General features: G+C 44.6%; 1 protein-coding gene across 1 annotated transcript in view; it reads right to left on the bottom strand.

Annotated features, from left to right (window-relative positions):
* Positions 1–12,137: 12,137 nt before the first annotated feature.
* DAD1 (defender against cell death 1) overlaps positions 12,138–17,717 on the bottom strand; it is a 27,941-nt gene continuing 22,361 nt past the window's right edge. Inside the window, exon 3 of the mRNA XM_005882267.2 lies at positions 12,138–12,380. The gene's annotated coding sequence lies outside the window, so the exon portion shown is untranslated. The remainder of the gene's footprint in view (positions 12,381–17,717) is intronic.

The following is a 17,717-nucleotide window of genomic DNA, read 5'->3' as shown; positions in this document are numbered from 1 at the left end:
TCTTTCTCTCCTAAAGTGCTCATTCACTCCGGCCTGTATACAAAAGATCAAGCGAAGGACAAGTAGGTGGCCAGGGAGGCAGGTCTGCTCCTGAGAGTTGGTTGCAAAGATACTGAGGCTGAAGGGGACACGGGCTTGGGGCAGGGACCCTGGAAGGCAGTAAAGGGCCCAAAGACAGGCCCCTCCAAGGACCCTGGAGGAGGCCCAGACTGAGGGAGGCCAAGGGAGCCCGTGGAGTGGTGCCAGCCCAGGGCCTCAGAGGGCAGGGCCCACAGTCACTGGACTCCTATGGCCACCCGAGGACTTGTGAGGTGACATGGCAGTGGCTGGCGATCCACCCAGACGCTGGAGGGAGTCAGGCCTCCTCCTCCCACGCCCTGTCCAAGTTGAAGGTGATGAGGCCTCAGGCAGGTGGGAGGCCATCTGGACATATGGTCAGCACTGCCCCTTAAGAAGCTTCCACCTCAAACCAGGGGTTCCTCGACCCCAGAAAGAACTTTCCCCTAAGTCTGAGGTTGTTAAGCCTAAAGCCCATTAAGGCCCAGTCAGAAAGCAACCCAGGGGCCACTGGATGTGCTGTGGAGGGAAGTGGGTACAGAGACACCCTTGGTCCACTCTGTGCTCACATCTGGCCCCGGCCCCACTGGGGACATCAGGGGAAGCAAAGTGGCCTTGTAAGGGGGCCCAGGGGAAGGGCTCCTGTGCCCACTAGCAGGGTCAGCGCTGGGCTAGGCCCGTGCAGCAGGGACCAGGTGCTGTCCAGCCTGGAGGGAAGAGGTCGCATTGGAACCCTGGAGACGTGGTCACCAATCCGTCTGGAGGCCCTGCCACGCAGAGCCTGAGTCCCCGTGAGCAGGGCCCAGCTTCAAGGAGGGAAGGCTGCCCTCCCAGCCGAGCTCGTCACAAAGGCCAGTTAGAGAATGGATGTCTCTGGACAGCAGGGCTACTGCCCCAAAAGGCTTCCCCTCAGGCCAGCCCTGGAGGCAGAAGAATGGACCAAATGGCTTCCCGTGAATTCAGGCCTAAGATTCTAGAAGATCCTCTGACACTTCACGCAGAGACCTGCCCACTGAGGACAGTTGGAATCACAGTCCAGTCAGGAGAAGGGCAGACTAAGCGAGTATGTGCTTCAGGAACACCTCTGCCGTGACCCACCCCGGAGAGGCAGCCACCTACGTCTTGAAGGATTGTTTATCGTCTTGGTTTGCCGATAAAATTCAACTCCCCTAGGGTTACATGGAAAGCCCTTTGCAGATATCACCTTTTCAGGCAACATCTCGGCAAGAAATGCCCTGGCCTGAGAGCACTTTGGATGGGAAGTGCACCTCGTTCACGCCTGCGTCTGCAACACCCAGCACAGTGCTTGGCTCACAGCGCGTGCTCAATATACGCTTAACCAGCAAAAGGACGAATAAACGATTAGTGTGATCGGGCCCTCGGGAGGGAGCCAAGTTAGAGGGGGAGCATAAGAGAAGGGAAGGGGGGATGATAGAGGGGGTGGCCTGTTTCACAGATTTGCCAAAAGCAACCTGTCAAGAGCTACCAGGGAAAGTTAAACCTCAGGGAGGACCCTTGGCCAGCGCAGCCCCCACGGCATTCGGCTAATACATCCTGGGGGGTGGTGACTCTGGGAAGGCAACGGGGCATCAGCATCAGCGCTCTGGTCACTGAGCAGCCGGGCCAACGTCCAGGGCTGAAGGTCCCATTACCACTCCACCTCTCATTCTCCACGTCTTATCTTAACGCCCCTTCTCCAATCTACCTCCAGGGGCAATGGGTGGGCCAGGGGGAGCCAGCTGCGGTCTTTCTGTTAATAACTATACTGGCTGATGAGGACCCGACGCAGGACCACAGGCCCTGCCTCTGTGTAAGGCCACCTGGTTTTCAGGCTTCATTTCATCCAGACACACATGCGTGAGGTTTCCTCTGAGCATCACATTAATTTTGAAATTAATAAACAGGTCAGACAGTGAGTCAGTCGCCAGAAGTAGGACAGGAAGTGGAAAAAAGTCCCCCACTTCCCTCCAGGTGTTTGGGGGCTTGGGACAGCCCCTTCCCATTTCCATGACATCATGGTTGCCGAGAGGGGCAAGTAGGGCACCCTTTGAAGCTCTCCCGCAAAAGCCACATCCTCTGGAAAGAAGAGTTAAAAATACTGAGTTCGAGATACCATCGCCCTAGGCCACGTGCCGAGGCCAGGCAGCCGGGCCGTTACACCGCCAACCACAGGTGCGGCAGGAAGGCCCCAAGCAGGAGGGGCTAGCAGCCCCGCCCAGCAGCAGGCTGAGATGCTGCACACCCCATCACTGAGAGGCCTTCCCTGCCCCACCTCTGCACCCCCCTTCTGAACCAAGCCCTAAGATCAAACCTTGATCTCACCTCATTAAACCCTTGCTTAATACAGGACAGGCCCTCAACACTTAAGTCCAGCTCACCTTCCCCTAGGTGTGGGGGCCACATCTGTCCACAAACACAGCTGGAGCTGGTTCTCAAAAAAAACAAAAACAAAAAACAAAACAAAACAAAAAACCCTCCATTCCAGGCAAGGCCGGAGTGATGGCCCTGACTGACATCTGCTTCTCAGAGACCAGAATACCAGAATTCAGGATGCGAGGGGGCAAGGGGCCTGAAAGCTGAGACCAGAACCTAAGACCCAGGGAATGAACACAGGACTTGAACATCCTGCACTGTGGTAGTGTCCTCAGCCATCCACCTGGGGGCAGCAGCGCTCCACCAAAGAGGCCTCTTTCTCCTCAATCTGTTCAATCTGGGGATAGAAAACCCTCAAAGCTTAGGAAAACCTCTTTCCAAGGAAAATAAAGGGCAGGTGACTTATTCTGCGAGCCCCTGCCCTTTGCCAGTTACTGCACTGGGCTCCCGGCCCGTGTAATCCTGTCACTCCAAGGAGAGAAGGTCTGGGACTGGCCCACAGGCAGCAGGGGGCACCCCTTGCCCAGGATCCTCAGGCCTGCTCATCCAGAGCGCCAGAGGGAGCCCTGAGAAAGGGACCCCTGAGAAAGGGACTGGGCAGCCCTGCTGCCTGGGGGAACAGAGTCTGAATCAAGTAGTCTGGGCTGGGGTCCAAGACCTACACTTTCCTTAGCTTGCGCCCTGGGCAGGTCTCTAACCACCCACATCCATGGGAGCCCACATGGGGTCAGTGCTCTCAGAGAACAGTAAGAACAAGGCTTGCTTTCACGTTGCCTACAAGCTAGAGGCTCTGGGTGGGGATGCAGTCTCTGTTCAAACCCTACTACACCACACAGACGAACTTCCAGAACAGGCTAAGGAATCACCGGTATCGGGTGCCTCTGGGGTAGGAGGATTGACTGCAAAGGGGCACAACGAATCCCTCGGGGTGGTGGGATGTTCTGTCTCTTGATCTGGGTGATGGTAACACAGGTCAAAATGTGTCACACTGTACACCTAAGATTTGTGCATTTCAGTCTATGTAAGTTGTATCTCAGTAAAGTACTGTTCCCTTTAAATACACAGTTTCTGTCCTTAAGGAGCTAACATTCCAGTGCTAAGATTTGTGCATTTCAGTCTATGTAAGTTGTATCTTAGTAAAGTACTGTTCCCTTTAAATACACACAGTTTCTGTCCTTAAGGAGCTAACATTCCAGTAAGGACCTGGCATGAGATGTATCAATGACTGTGATTGCTTGAGGGAGGTTTTTGTTACTGTATTTCGGGGGTGAGTCCTGAGGCAGGAATCCAGAGACCCAGTTACCTGTAACCTTCACTACCCTCACTAGCCTTCTCTCCTAGGGCTTTTAACTTTCCTGAGTCTCCATTTTTTCATTAATCAAACATTTAAAAAGTAACCCACTTCATTGTTGTTGAAGGGATCATAAGAGATAATGGGTGTGAAAATGCTTAGTAAACTGAAATTCAAATTATAAGGGAATGCCCAGAAAGATGAACTGTGGTCCCGCGTCAGGTCAGTCGGGCTGGGTCAGACTGGACCACCACAACGAAATAAAAGCGGGGCTGCCCTTAACCGAGCCCGACCCGTGAGCTTAGGGCTCCGAGGCCCACTGTGTCTCACTGTTTCCCACAGTGGATGGCCACTGCCCCCTTCACTATGGCCCCAGGAGTTTCTTTTCTTTTTTCTTTTTCTGTAAATGGGTACTTTTTTAAAAAATCTTTATTGTTGAAAGTATTACATAGGTTCTCTTTTTCCCCCCATTAACCTCTTCCAGCCGGCTCCTGTCCCTCCCCACCGCCTCACCCAGGTCCTCACCACCCCATTGTCTGTGTCCATGGGTTATGCATATATGCATACAAGTTCATTGGTTGATCTCTTCCCACCACCCTCCCCTGCCTTCCCTCTGAGGTTCAATAATCTGTTCATGCTTCTATGTCTCTGTATCTATTTTTGTTCATCATTTTATGTTGCTCATTAGATGCCACATATGAGTGAGATCATGTGATACTTATCTTTCTCTGACTGGCTTATTTCGCTTAGCATAGTACTCTCCAGTTCCATCCATGCTGTTGCAAATGGTAAGAGTTCTTTCTTTTTTACAGCAGCATAGTATTCCATTGTGTAAACATACCATAGTTTTTTAGTACTTGGATGGGAGACCCAGGGGTTTCCTGTTACACCATCACTTGCCTTCTGTTGTCCCCTCCACAGCTTCCAGCTCCAGAAGAGCTGATGAAGGGTAATTATAGAACCAGGAGGCCCTGCCTAGCTTGTGGCCAAGTTTCTGACAAAAGCCAGGACTCCTGGTCCCAGAGCACTCCGGGCCTTGGGCCTTGCCCTCTGAGTCCACACTGCACCGACCCCGGCTACTCTGGTTCCTTATCTTCCTTCCCACCCTCTGGCGGCCTCTCTGCCTTCAGAAGGGCCCCCTTGGCCCCTGGCAGGACACAGTCTGAAAGCATGAAGCCAGACCTCTACAGCAGCCTCCATGGGCAGCTTCTCTGGGCAGCCATCCTCTCAGGCCAATACCCTAAATGGTTAGGGGTGGGGGGCCCACCACTTCGGGAAGAGGGAGCCCAGTCTCCCTGTTTGCTCTGGAAATGTGGGCATGCTCCCACTCCAGAGGCAATGGGATCCAGGGGAGAGGTCCCGCCCATTTTCAAAGCCTTCCAAAAATCTCCCGAGAAGCAGAGGCGAGTGCCTGTCTACCCTTTCCCTGAACCACCCACACAAAATTCACAGAGGAGGAAAAAAGAAAATATTAGAAGAGCATACAAATGTAAGACAAGGCTGGCAGAACTTCAGAGAGTTAAAGTGGATGAAGGCATGTGGTTTGAGAGTGGTGAGCAACTGCAGCCTTGATGGGAAGAGACCAGGTTGACCTTAAAAAGGACTTTATTCCAGTAGAGACTTCAAGACACTATTTTTAGCAACCTCTATAGGGTGTCCTTGCTTCTCCTTGCTGTCCCGAGTTATTCGTGATCTACCAAAGGACATGGGTGGGACAACATCCGTATCTAGGATCTTTATGAATATCCTGTATCTGTACAACAGCAAAGCAAACATCTCGATTTTCTTGGTAAACTTACGCAGTAGGCCAAATATTACCTCCCCTTTCACAAATGAGGAAAGAGGTGACGTGGCTTGCGTGGGATCACAGTGAACTAAGCTCGCATTAGCACTGGTCTCTGATCCCCTGGCTTTCCACCGGAACTGTGGACACCCAAGTCCCAGAGGTTCCGGATGCAGCCATCATAGAGGAAGGAGCAGACCGGGGTGGCAGAATACCCCCAGACCTGTGTCTTATATTCTCCCTTCCCTCTTCTGTGATTCTGCACCCACTTGATCCCCCTTTAGGATCAGATTTTAGGCAAAACAGAGTCCTGAACATTTGGGAGGCACTCCCTCAATAAAAGTTGTTTATGTTAGGCCTGGACAGCATGGTTCAGTGGTTGAGCATCGACCTATGAACGAGGTGGTCATAGTTTGATTCCCAGTCAGGTGACAGGGTTGCAGGCTCGATCCCCAGTGTGGGGCATGCAGGAAGCAGCCAATCAATGATTCTCTTTCATCATTGATGTTTCTATCTCTCTCCCTCTCCCTTCCTCTCTGGATTCAATAGAAATATATTTTTTAAAAAGTTATTGAGGTTAGTAGTCTCCTGAGGCCATACTCTTTGCGCATGCAAACTCTACTACTCAATCATCTGGCAATGAGCAGCAGCTAAGTAATATCTAGATACACACCCACTGGCTGGTCCCATGGCTCAGCTGTCAGATCTTAGCCTAAATGTCACCTGCTCAGAGGTCTTTCCTGGCCACTGTGTCTAAGCAGCTCCCTCCCCATCCCCATTTAAGATTACATCCTACTGTTTATTTCCTTCACTCCACTCACATGATTCTATCAATGCCAAATTGGGTCTCATCCCAACTAGAATTTTAGGCTCAGAAAAGGGAGGCACGCTATCTGCTCCGATCACCTCTGTATCTCTAGTACCTGGCACAGAACAGGCACTCAATTATTCTTTTAACTAAATGATGGCGTAGTAGAAAGACTGAGCTCTTTCACCAAGATAAATTTTATTAATACGCTGCAACTAGACTGGGGTAAAATATTGATAATTGTTAAAGCTGAGTGCTGGGTATATAGGAGTTTATTTTACTCTTCTCTTGACATGTGTGAACATCTCATTAATAAAAACTTAATAACAAAATTGTTCATCCCAGGGATTTAATAAGGCAGAGCAGACCTGAATAGTAGATCCTAATGGGAGCTCCTAGAGAGGTCTCTCTCCTCCAGGAAAAAGGAAGGCCTGCCAGTGGCCACCGCAGTCCTCCGCTGACAGCCAGTAAAACTGGATGTGCTGCTGCGGGAGAAAAATACGATGTCTGGAACAGTTCTCAGCATTTCTGATGATGCTAGGAGAGGACTGATTGTACAGCAGCTACATTAACAAGGTACTTTACCTTAAATTTTGTTGGGACAACTGTGTGAAGTATTATTATCCCCCTGCTTCTTACTTTATCTCATCCAAAACCTAATCCAAATGCTTTGGAATCAGGAGGAAATAAGATTCAAACCCTAACAACTGCAAACTGAGTTTCTATTTCCTCATCAAAAAATGGAGAATACCACCACCCTACTTCATGGAGTTATAGGAAAACATAAATAACAGGAGGATGCTTAATACCATGTCAGACATGGTAGATGGTCAATGTTAGCACTCACCCGGGACAGCAAAGGCTGTCTTACCTTTTATATTAGTCTGTGCACTATGCAGCATAGTGCTTAAGTGCCTAATTATTTGCAAAATTTGAGACAAAAGGTTCAAAAACAAAGTAAGTGGCAGAACAGCTCCTTGAATCAACACCTTCAGATCAAGCAAGTACATTCTGCAACACCAGGATGCCTCTCTGGTGGCTTAAAAATATACCCCTTTTCCATTGCATTGACGTAAGTTTTGCATAAGCTTGGGCCCATCTATTAATTCAGTGTAAGCGAGTGAAATATTCTTTTATTTAGTTCTTCATAAGCTTTCTCCTCCTCTATTCTCATTCCCTCATCTAAGATCCCTGTTCAGGAAAGTGTTGTTTTGCCCCACAGGAAAAAGCCATTTTCTATATTTGTTACATTTTTTTTTAAATGAAATGTAGTTAGAAAGTTACATGGCACTGAGATATTAGTTTAGAGGCCCAGACCTGCAAGCCAAGAAGGGAGAACAGTCCAGCCTGTGTGGCTCAGTGGTTGAGCATTGAGCTATGAACCAGAAAGTCATGGTTTGATTCCCAGTCAGGACTCATGCCTGGGTTGCGGGCTCGATCCACAGTGTGGAGCATGCAGGATGCAGCTGGTCAATAATTCTCTCTCATTGTTGATGTTTCTCTCTCTCTCTCTCTCCCTTCCTCTCTGAAATCAATAAAAAAAATTTTTGTTTTTTTAAAGAAGGGAGGACAGTAGAGTCACACTGAGTTTGTATACAAGTTCCCCAGCCTCTAGTAACCGGCCAGTGCTAGCTTGCTGGACCTCCAAAACCAACTATGACTAAAAAAGTGTTTTGAAACACAAGATGAAAAGATGTGATCAGAGGCCAAAGGTATAGGCTGCTAAGAGAAGAAAACACAAGAGATGGTTTCCACATGATAGAGGAGACAGGAAATGTGTGGGCAGGAGGTGCTCTGGGCTGAGCTTCCGCCACTGCAAAGAATGGCAGGGAGCAGACTATGTACAGTGCTTGTGGCAATGGCTTCCGGCTCCACAAAGAAGCACAGAAAATAAAAATAAACACCCAAAAAGGTGTTGAGCTAGAGGCAACAGGAAATGCTAGGATATAGCTCTCTATCCCGTTGTACTCAAAATCTGCTTGCTCAACATGCTGCATTGAGCACTCATGTGGAAGGCCAATGGAGCGGCATCATTAGAATACAGCCATTGGGCATTGAGAAAGGCCCAAAGACGAGAAGAGGCATCTAGTGAACAGATTACCCACCCTGGCTCAGCGCTTCTCATCTACCATGTCTTTAGCTACTTCAGCTAAAAGAAAACACCTAAGAATGTGAGGGGAGGGGGGAGGGGGGACTAATGCACTTTTTTAAGCTTGAAGGAATAGTTCCATAGCTAATTCTTCTGTATATCGAGTTGAGAACCACTGAGTAAGTCAATAGAAGCCTAAAAAAAAAAAGTCACTGGTAATGAGCTTTTAACTAAATTTAAACTCAAGATTCCAAAAGCAGTCTGAAGCTTTTGTCCTAATATGGTAGGCAGTTAAACAGACATGAGGCAGTGCATGTGATTGCCCAGTTGGGGTCGCTAGCGGAGCTTGTAGGGGAAGATTGTTTTTGGGGAGCCTGGAAAACAGAGCTGGGAGTGGCGACTGGTGAACCAGCTCTGGGCAGAGCTGGTTCAGGTACAATAGAGAACTCCTGGTCAGAGAGGACTTAAAGCCTTGGAGGTCAATCCAGACACACTGCCACCCAGAGGCAGAGCCACGAACTGACTCTTCTGTACATACAGATAAAGCAGTAATGGGAACCAATACGGCCTGCCTTAAAATCAGGACTGTGGCTTACAACACGGAGGAACAGTGTATCAGAGGGAAATTCAACATTCTCCTGGATTCCGGGCGTGCCAAAAAGAAGAGTAGAAGATCTGAAGCACCTGCATTACTGCACATTTTTATTTTATTTTTTTTAATTAATTACTTTTTCACCTTTTAACTAAGAAAACATTGTTTTTCTTATTTTTTTTTTATTTTTTTTCTTTTTTTTTCCCATCACCTGATTTTACCCTTTCAACTACTACATTTTTATTTTTAACTAGTATTATTACCGCTACCATTTTACCATTTTTTAAAGTGTAGGTCTTTTTTTTTTTTTTTTTTTTGGCCTCTGTAACTTGTTTCCTGAGTCCATTTCTTCTACCGCTCACTTCTACCTCTGTGACCTTCTAAATAAACATTCTCTTACAGTTTGAGTCTTGATACTGAATTCTTTCCTAGCGAGAACTCCAGTACCAAGGTTGCTGAAACCAGGTCTAGTCTGACCCCACTGGGCTAGCACCTGGGGTCTTTCTCGCTACCACCAACACTATTGCAAATGATGAAAACACACACCAAAGACAAATGCTTCTGGTTGATTGATGATAACTGGCTTGCATAAATCACCAGAGACAAGAGCTAATCCAGTAAATGGGAATATAGCATCTTCCCCATGTATTTCTTCTGTTTAATCAATCAACTAAAAATAATCCAGAAGCCTCTTAATAAAGTTATAGGATATCTGTATATAAAAGTTTTAAAGCAAATTAAATTGACTAGTCATAATTTCAGTGAACTAGTATCCCTGAGAATGGCAAACCATGGCTCATTGACCAACAGCCTGTTTTTGTAAATAGTTTACTGAAATATAACCCTGCCTGTATATTTAAGAAAAAACTGCCAACAACTACTCATATAACTTAACAAAAGGAAGATAAACAACCCAATCAAAAAAATGGGCAACGGACCTAAATAGATACTTTTCAAAAGAGGACATGAGGAAGGCCAAGAGACATATGAAAACATGCTCTGCTGTAACAAACACCACGAACTCGGTGGTTTAAAACAACATAACTCCATTCTCTCCCTGTTCTGGAGACCAGAAGTCCAAAGTCAAATGGCTGGCAGGGCCATGCTCCCTCTGAAGGCTCTAGGCCAGCCGTGAATAAAACTAAAAAAAAAAAAAAAAAACCCGTACCCTTTTATGTAATGATGTTTACTTTGAATTTATATTAGTTCACACAAACACTCCATCCATGCTTTTGTTCCGGCCCTCCGGTCCAGTTTAAGAACCCATTGTGGCCCTCGAGTCAAAAAGTTTGCCAACCCCTGGGCTAGACTCTAGCCACTAGAGGGTCTGGAACTAGAGCATGACACCATATGCCCAGGATAGTGAGCACACCCTGCTGTCTCAACAGCAGCAGTTATTTCAACGCTGCCTCAGCTCTTGTGAGTGACATCACCAGCTGACAGATCTCAAGGCTATTCAACCAATGCTAATTCAGCAAGGCCAAGATCACACACCAGTCAGACACCCAGAGTCGGTTGTAGAGGGTGTGGCACACTGTACAAAACATTAAAAGTTCATTACTTCTGGGCAATACCAAGAAATAAACATTGGGAATCTTCAACCACCACAAATGGAAGATATCATGTCAAGGGGGGGAGGGGGGATAAGGACACATATGTAATACCTTAATCAATAAAGAAAAATAAAATAAAATGTGCAATTCAAAAAAAATTGCCAATTCTGATCTAAAGCTGTTCTCCAACTTTGTTGTGTATCAAAGTTACATGGAGAGTTAATAAACATAGAAGCCCAAGCTTTTTATTAAGTTCCCAAGTAATTGAGATACACCAAAATTTGAGAACTGCTCTCTATCAGTGCTTCTCAAACTTTAATATGCACATAAATTACCTAGTGACCATGTTAAAATACAGATTCTGCTTCAGAAAGGTCTGGGATGGGGCTTGAGTCCTCTTTTTTAAATAAGCTCCTAGGTCAGCGGTTCTCAACCTGTGGGTTGCGACCCCTTTGGGGGTCAAACGACCCTTTCACAGGGGTCGCCTAAGACCATCGGAAAACACATATATAATTACATATTGTTTTGTGATTAATCACTATGCTTAAATTAGGTTCAATTTGTAACGATGAAATTGGGGGTCACCACAAATTGAGGAACTGTATTAAAGGGTCGCGTCATTAGGAAGGTTGAGAAGCACTGTCCTAGGTGATGTCAGTACTGCTGATCAATGGACATTCTGAGCAGCAAAAATCCAGATCAGTGCTTCTCCGACTTGGCTGCACATGAGAATCGCCTGGGAGCTGTGCAAAGTACAGATGCCACCCCCAAAAGTTTTTATTTACTTGGTCTGGGTGTGACCTGGGCACTGAGATTTCGTTTTTAAGTTCCCCAAGGGACTCTAATGTGCAGTCTGGTTGGAGAACCTTTGCAGCACACCTCATCATCTCAGTAGTCAGCTAAATTTAAATACTAGAGGAATTCTCAACATAACTTACTTATTCCCTCTATATAGCACCCAAGATGGAAAAAGGCTGCTAGCATGATACATTTGAACATGCCTAGGCTTCAGCCAGCAGACCTATTATTCTCCAAAGTTCTGTTCTCAACTCTGATCTTAAGCAGGTTATGAATCTAAGCTTCAATTTCTCCATCTAATGAGGACTAGAACCCCGGAGATAATCATAAGAATAAAATGTGAGACTATCTGTGAAGGTGGTTTGGAGAATACTGCATCTTATAAATGAACACATACACAAACCCCCGCCCCCCTTTGCACTCTGCTTACACTGCCTAAGAGGTACATATTTCACTTTTCCCTACTAAAGCATATTGAAATAGCTGTAAATATGGAAGCAAACAGTTCGATTTCTAACAAAGTGCTTAATGACACAGTTCCAGGAATGCAAGTGTCATAAGAAGGGAACTGAACTGAAAGAGTAGTAAAGGGTTACCAGCTCCAGGAAAAAGACAAAGGACTGTCTTTTCACAGGGTTGTCAGCACTGCTTTTTGTCATTAACTTCAAATACACTTAATGAAAACATGGAGGAAGATTCGCAGTTGCAAGTTATCAATTTTGCACACAAGATTGTAGGAAAGAAAGGATTCTGATACCAATAAATAATAAAAACAAAAAACAGAGCCAAGGCATAGAAAGGAGTGGCATGGAGTTTAATTTGGAAGGCAAAAAGGTTACACAATGGAAGGGAGAAGAGGTCATGTAAATAAATGCTCAGTACAAAGTTGTTTTGACACAGAAGCAAGGGAACTTCTCTGGCTCTCCACCAGCATACCAAATCTGAGCCAGTAGGCAGTATAACTCTGAAGAACATCCATGTGTCCAACAAGCTGCCATCTCAAGAGCTCTTCTCCAGGGGAAATAAAAAAGTGAACCTAAAAGAAAGAAGTGGAAAGGTAAGAGGAGACACCCAAGGTTTTTTAAAATGTCTTATGACCAGGCCCCAAATCCTGGGCAATATTTAAGCCAGGCTAGAACCAAATATTTTTCACCAAACATTTTATAAAAGAATCCTTAAAAAGTAATGTTCAAATCTGAATTCCCAGCACACCAAGGCAAAGCTGACTAGGAACTGGTAGACACGGGTTCTGACTCCAGCTCTATGATTAATTAGCTGCACACCTCTACGTTAAGTCCCTCTAACCTCTCAGGTCCAACTCCTAAGAGGTGAGAAGGTAGCAATTTAGCCTAAAGAGCTTCTCTGGATCTAGAAAGCTTATAAAGCACTAACTTCCAGTTTGGGGGAGAATGAAGGAAGAAAGTATTCAAGAGCGAAAGTTGAGAAAAATTCTCAATCTCAGATTTAACAAAGGAAAGCCAGAAGAAATATTTTTTTTCATTTACAGATAAGTTTATTTAGAGAAAGAATGTGGAGAATAACTCCGAGAAGCATCCACATTGCTGCTAGAATCAGATGAGACTGAGATCTGGTAGCTGTGAGGTGGAGCCCAACGGCTTCCTTCTAGTGCCTCCAGGGTAGTCAGAAAGTAACCCCTTTGGCCCGTCCGGTGTGGCTCAGTGGTTGAGCGTTGACCTATGAACTGGTGGTCATGGCTTGATTCCTGGATGGGGCACATGCCTGGGTTGTAGGTTCGATCCCCAGGAGCCATGCAGGAGGCAGCCGATCAATGATTCTCTCAAACCATTGATGTTTCTATCTCTCCCTCTCCCTTCCTCTCTGAAATCAATTTTTTTTTTATTTTTTTAAAGAAAGTAACCCCTTTGCCCTACGGGCTTCAAAATCTCTAGCCATAAGCAGCCAACTTTCTTGCAGTGAGCCATAAAAATACTGTAATATCTTTTTTTAATATATTTTTATTGATTTCAGAGAGGAAGAGAGAGGGAGGGAGAGATAGAAACATCAACGATGAGAGAGACTATCACTGATCAGCTGCCTTCTGCACGCCCAACACTGGGGGGTCAAGCTTGCAACCCAGTGAATGTGACCTGACCGGAAATCGAACCGTGACCTCCTGTTTCATAGGTCAACGCTCAATCACTGAGCCACGCCACCGGCCAAAATACTGTAACCTTATATGTGTGTCATGACTTTGAAAAAGATTGGGAAACACTGCAGAAGTGCTGGGCTACCACAGTAGGTAAAAAGGCACCACCTTATTTTGTGTGTTGGTTCTGATCTGAAGATTTCAGCATCATAGGTTTAAAAAAAAGATCTTAGACATCTAGCCAGAGTGCTTTTATTTCACTAACAATGGCATTTAGAGAAATGCTACATAAGTGCAGAACATTCCTACATCACTGGAATTGTGATACGTATAAAGAAACAACAAAAAGTATCCACAATGCCAAACAAGAACAAAGAAACCTATTAAAACTCACCTTTTCACTCCATCAAGTTTCTTAAAAGCAACAAACTATGAATTAATATGATATCAGTTCTAATGGCTGACGTGAGAGAGAACTACAACATAAGGTTATTTCAGTGAAGAGCTTTGACACTTTTACAATTATAAAAGAAATCCTAGGTTAGTATAAAAGTTGTTTTGAGATGCTCTGATATTAAAATATTTAAATCTGAAACACTGGAGCTGGTCTATCCAGAAGGCAAAAATGACTCATAACAGTAAGTCTCTTTGATAATAGTTTTCAGAAAATTCTATTTACAAAGATATGCTCTCTTCTTTTAAGCAAAAATATATTTACCAGAAAGTATTCTAAAAGCAGAAGTTCTAGGCTTCTTTGAAATGTTAGCTCAGTAAAACTGGACTACTCAACAGCTCAGAATAATGGTTTCCACTGCTAACCCAGAAATAAAGGTTTCAGGAAACTAATAAAATTTCCTCCTCTGATATCAAGAATGTAAAATGAAAGACACCTACTGAGAAAAGTTAGCATGACTTCTTCAGTCTATTTCACTCACGCAGAAAAGACAGCACCACTTGATCAGTCTATTCTAATCATCTTAAAAGAAAGCAAGGCACAACGCAAAGAACTGTTGAAAATAATGACTCTCTGTATAGATACAAAAGATAATGCCAGACAGGGTCATTTCTATTTGGAATCTGTATTCCTCTCCAGCACCATCTCTATTCAGACACTAGCTCTGAGCAGATATGCTCAAATACTGATTTTTCCTTCAAATCCAATCTCATCTGGATCCTGGTCACCCAATTAAAACTGAAAATAGATAAAATGTGAATCAAAGACCATGCTGCAGATATTCTAGGTTCAAAGCTCAATTTCAATCACTACAATTTCAAAAGGCACAGACTGTATATTTCTAAAACTGAAAGGAGCATTAGAGATCAGCCAATCTAATCCTCTCATTTTATAGATAAGGAAACTGCAACCTGGGAGCTGGACAAATCTGTCCAGAGCGACTCTGTCCACACCATGGCCACTCACCAGAGGTGACTATTTAAACTTAGTTAAAATTAAATAGAATTCAAAATTCGATTCCTCAGCTACTTGGCTTCATTTCAAACATTCAATAACCACATGTGGCTGGTGGCCACCACACCAGGTGGTGCAGCCTCAGAACATTTCCACACGGCGGAGAGTCCAGGGTCACCCTCTCAGGATAAAGTCAGTTCTCTTGCATTTCCTCTGGATCTTATTAAATGTGACCAACTTCGCAGAAACATTTTAGATAGCCTGACTTCATCCTTTCTTATCAACCTCTCTATTCTTTTCCATTTAAAAAAAAGCAAGTTTAATATTTTTAACAAAAACCTTCTAACAAGACATATATCTATTTATCATCCAAAAGTCTTTGAACATAATAGAGAAGGGAAATAAAATTTTTGAGTCACAATGTCTGTTAAGTTCCCACTCGGTCACTTATTAGCTCCAGGGCCTAGACAAGTCAACTTAAATTTCACAACGGTTTAATTACCTCATGTGTAAACAGGAAGACTACTATTTGTCTACCTCCATCAGAGAATGGGCTGTGAGGATCACATGGATCAGGTGTGTAAAAGTGTATGAGGAACGGATGTGAGTCCTGCAAGCCTGGTGATAACTGTAATACATTTTATAAATATTTTTTAATTTTATAAAAGGCCTTATATAAACATGCATTTTGATACAGACAGTCACACTTTAACTTTCCTGTAATAAATGATGGGAATCTGATAATATGGATAAAAGCCAACAATTGAAGGGGAAGGAAAAAAAAGCAAAGCCCAATTGAGGATCCATACAAATAGCCAATCCTCCTCAAACACAATGGGAACCCATGAATTCTAGTAATCAAAGGCTTGAACAGCTGCAAGAAAATGATGAACATCCAGTCCAATCACCTCACTGTGCAGACAGGGAAACTGGGAGTGAAGGACAAGTTTACTTGTCATTCCACAATGCAAGCCTTCCCCCTTCTAGTCATATGTTTATTTTTGCCTTGGCTTCTTTCTCCCACAGAACTTTCCACATGTCTTAGCATCTGCATGACTGGTGATACAGCTATTTTATATAGCATTTTATTGCCGTTAAAGATGACTTAGTCATCATACACTCATTCAACAAACATACATTGTTATTGTTAGCCTGTGCTAACCCCGAGGTCCCCAACCCTCAGTAGGAGACAGGGCAGTGAATCAAAAGTTTCATAGCAGTGTGATAAGTACAGCACTCGAGGCATGAACAGTGGACTCCAGAGCCCCAGAAGAGGCTTCTATGCAACCTGGGACCGAAGATGACTAGGAGTAGGAATCACCAAGCTACAAAAAATAAAGCAAATAAGGCAGGGAGTTAGGGCAACAATGAACTTCACAAATCTCCTTTCTCTCTCTCTCTCTCTCTCTCTCTCTCTCTCTCTCTCTCTCTCCCTCTCTCTCTCCCTCCCTCCCTCTCAACTTTAAATGGACCAAATACAAAAGAGAGCTCAATCACCAATTAGAGAGTCAGCAATTAGTGTTTTATACTAAATACAACTAGCAGATTCAAGGTTTTAAGAATAATAGGTAAAGGATTAATCTCGCCCTCTGAGGAAAAAAGGGGCTGAAAAAGATTATGCTGTGTTTAGCTCAAAATATGTTCTACAAATTTAGAATAGTTCCTTTTTGGTGGCTGAACCTAATTCACTATAAAATTAAGTATCAAAGAATAAATGAAATTTAAAACACAGCCCCTCCCTGCCCTAGCTGGTTTGGCTTAGTGGATAGAGCGTCAGCCTGTGGATTGAAGAGTCCTGGGTTCGATTCCAGTCAAGGGCACATACTTGGGTTGTGGGCTTGATCCCCAGTAGGGGGCATGCAGAAGGCAGCCGATCAATGACTCTCATCATTGATGTTTCTATCTCTCTCTCCCTCTCCCTTATTCTCTGAAATCAATAAAAATATTCTTAAAAAACAGCTCCTCCCAACAAAAATTAAAGATTATTGCCAGTGAGAGGTCATGTTGAGAGCAAAAACAGGTCAAGAACAAACCAAAAGGGAGCTCCTGAACTGACAAGAAAAGGAAATAAACCCTGCACAGGATCTTTGCTGTGTGACAAAAGCCTTGGACCACTTAATGGCTCATGGCCTTTATGCCTAACTCGACACTGCCCACTTCTGGCCAGAATGTAAAGCAACCCCCACCCAGCATCTAGGCCCATTTGGACCTCTGCTGCCCTCCTGTGACTGGAAAAAATAGGTTTTATCACAAAGATATCAGGAGCTTCTTCCCCCAAACTCAACTTCTCTTATGCTTTGCAGTACAATCTCTCAGCAGATGAAATGTATAATCCACTAGGTGGCAGTAGCACCTAAAGAATAATATTTACATCCTATCCTGAAATAATTCTCTAGATTAGTATACTTCATTGATGAATTTGAAAAGCCAACAGTAATTGCATATTTGTAAATAGTACTGCTTGTCAGAATTATGTTCTGCCCAGTCCTTATAGCCCCCTTGCTCCATCCAGGATTAAACACTATGAATTTTGAGAGACCTGTGATAGAATGGCCTCCATTATAAAAACAAAGCAACACTAACAAGGTTTTATCACAAACATTAGCCAGTCTCCACCAGGCTGAGCACACTTCCAAGCTCAGGTATGACCCTCTGAGCCCATTTCACTTTACCCTCTGATCCAGGGCCCAAGTCCAGGAACTTTCCTCCCAAACTATGACCTAATGGTACCTATGTCCCTCTTTTCTTCATTTCCCTTCGGGACCCTGAGATTCACTCTGCCATTTTTTTTTTAATGCCCTTAAAAGAAGTGGGGTGAGTAAATAGAAAACTCAATTGCCAAGCAAGGCAGTTTAGAA

The sequence above is a fragment of the Myotis brandtii genome, unplaced genomic scaffold (genome assembly GCF_000412655.1).
Source record: "Myotis brandtii unplaced genomic scaffold, ASM41265v1 scaffold70, whole genome shotgun sequence".
NCBI lineage: Eukaryota > Metazoa > Chordata > Mammalia > Chiroptera > Vespertilionidae > Myotis > Myotis brandtii.
The sequence above is the reverse complement of the archived record's forward strand: the minus strand, read 5'-3'. Positions and strand labels throughout refer to the sequence as shown.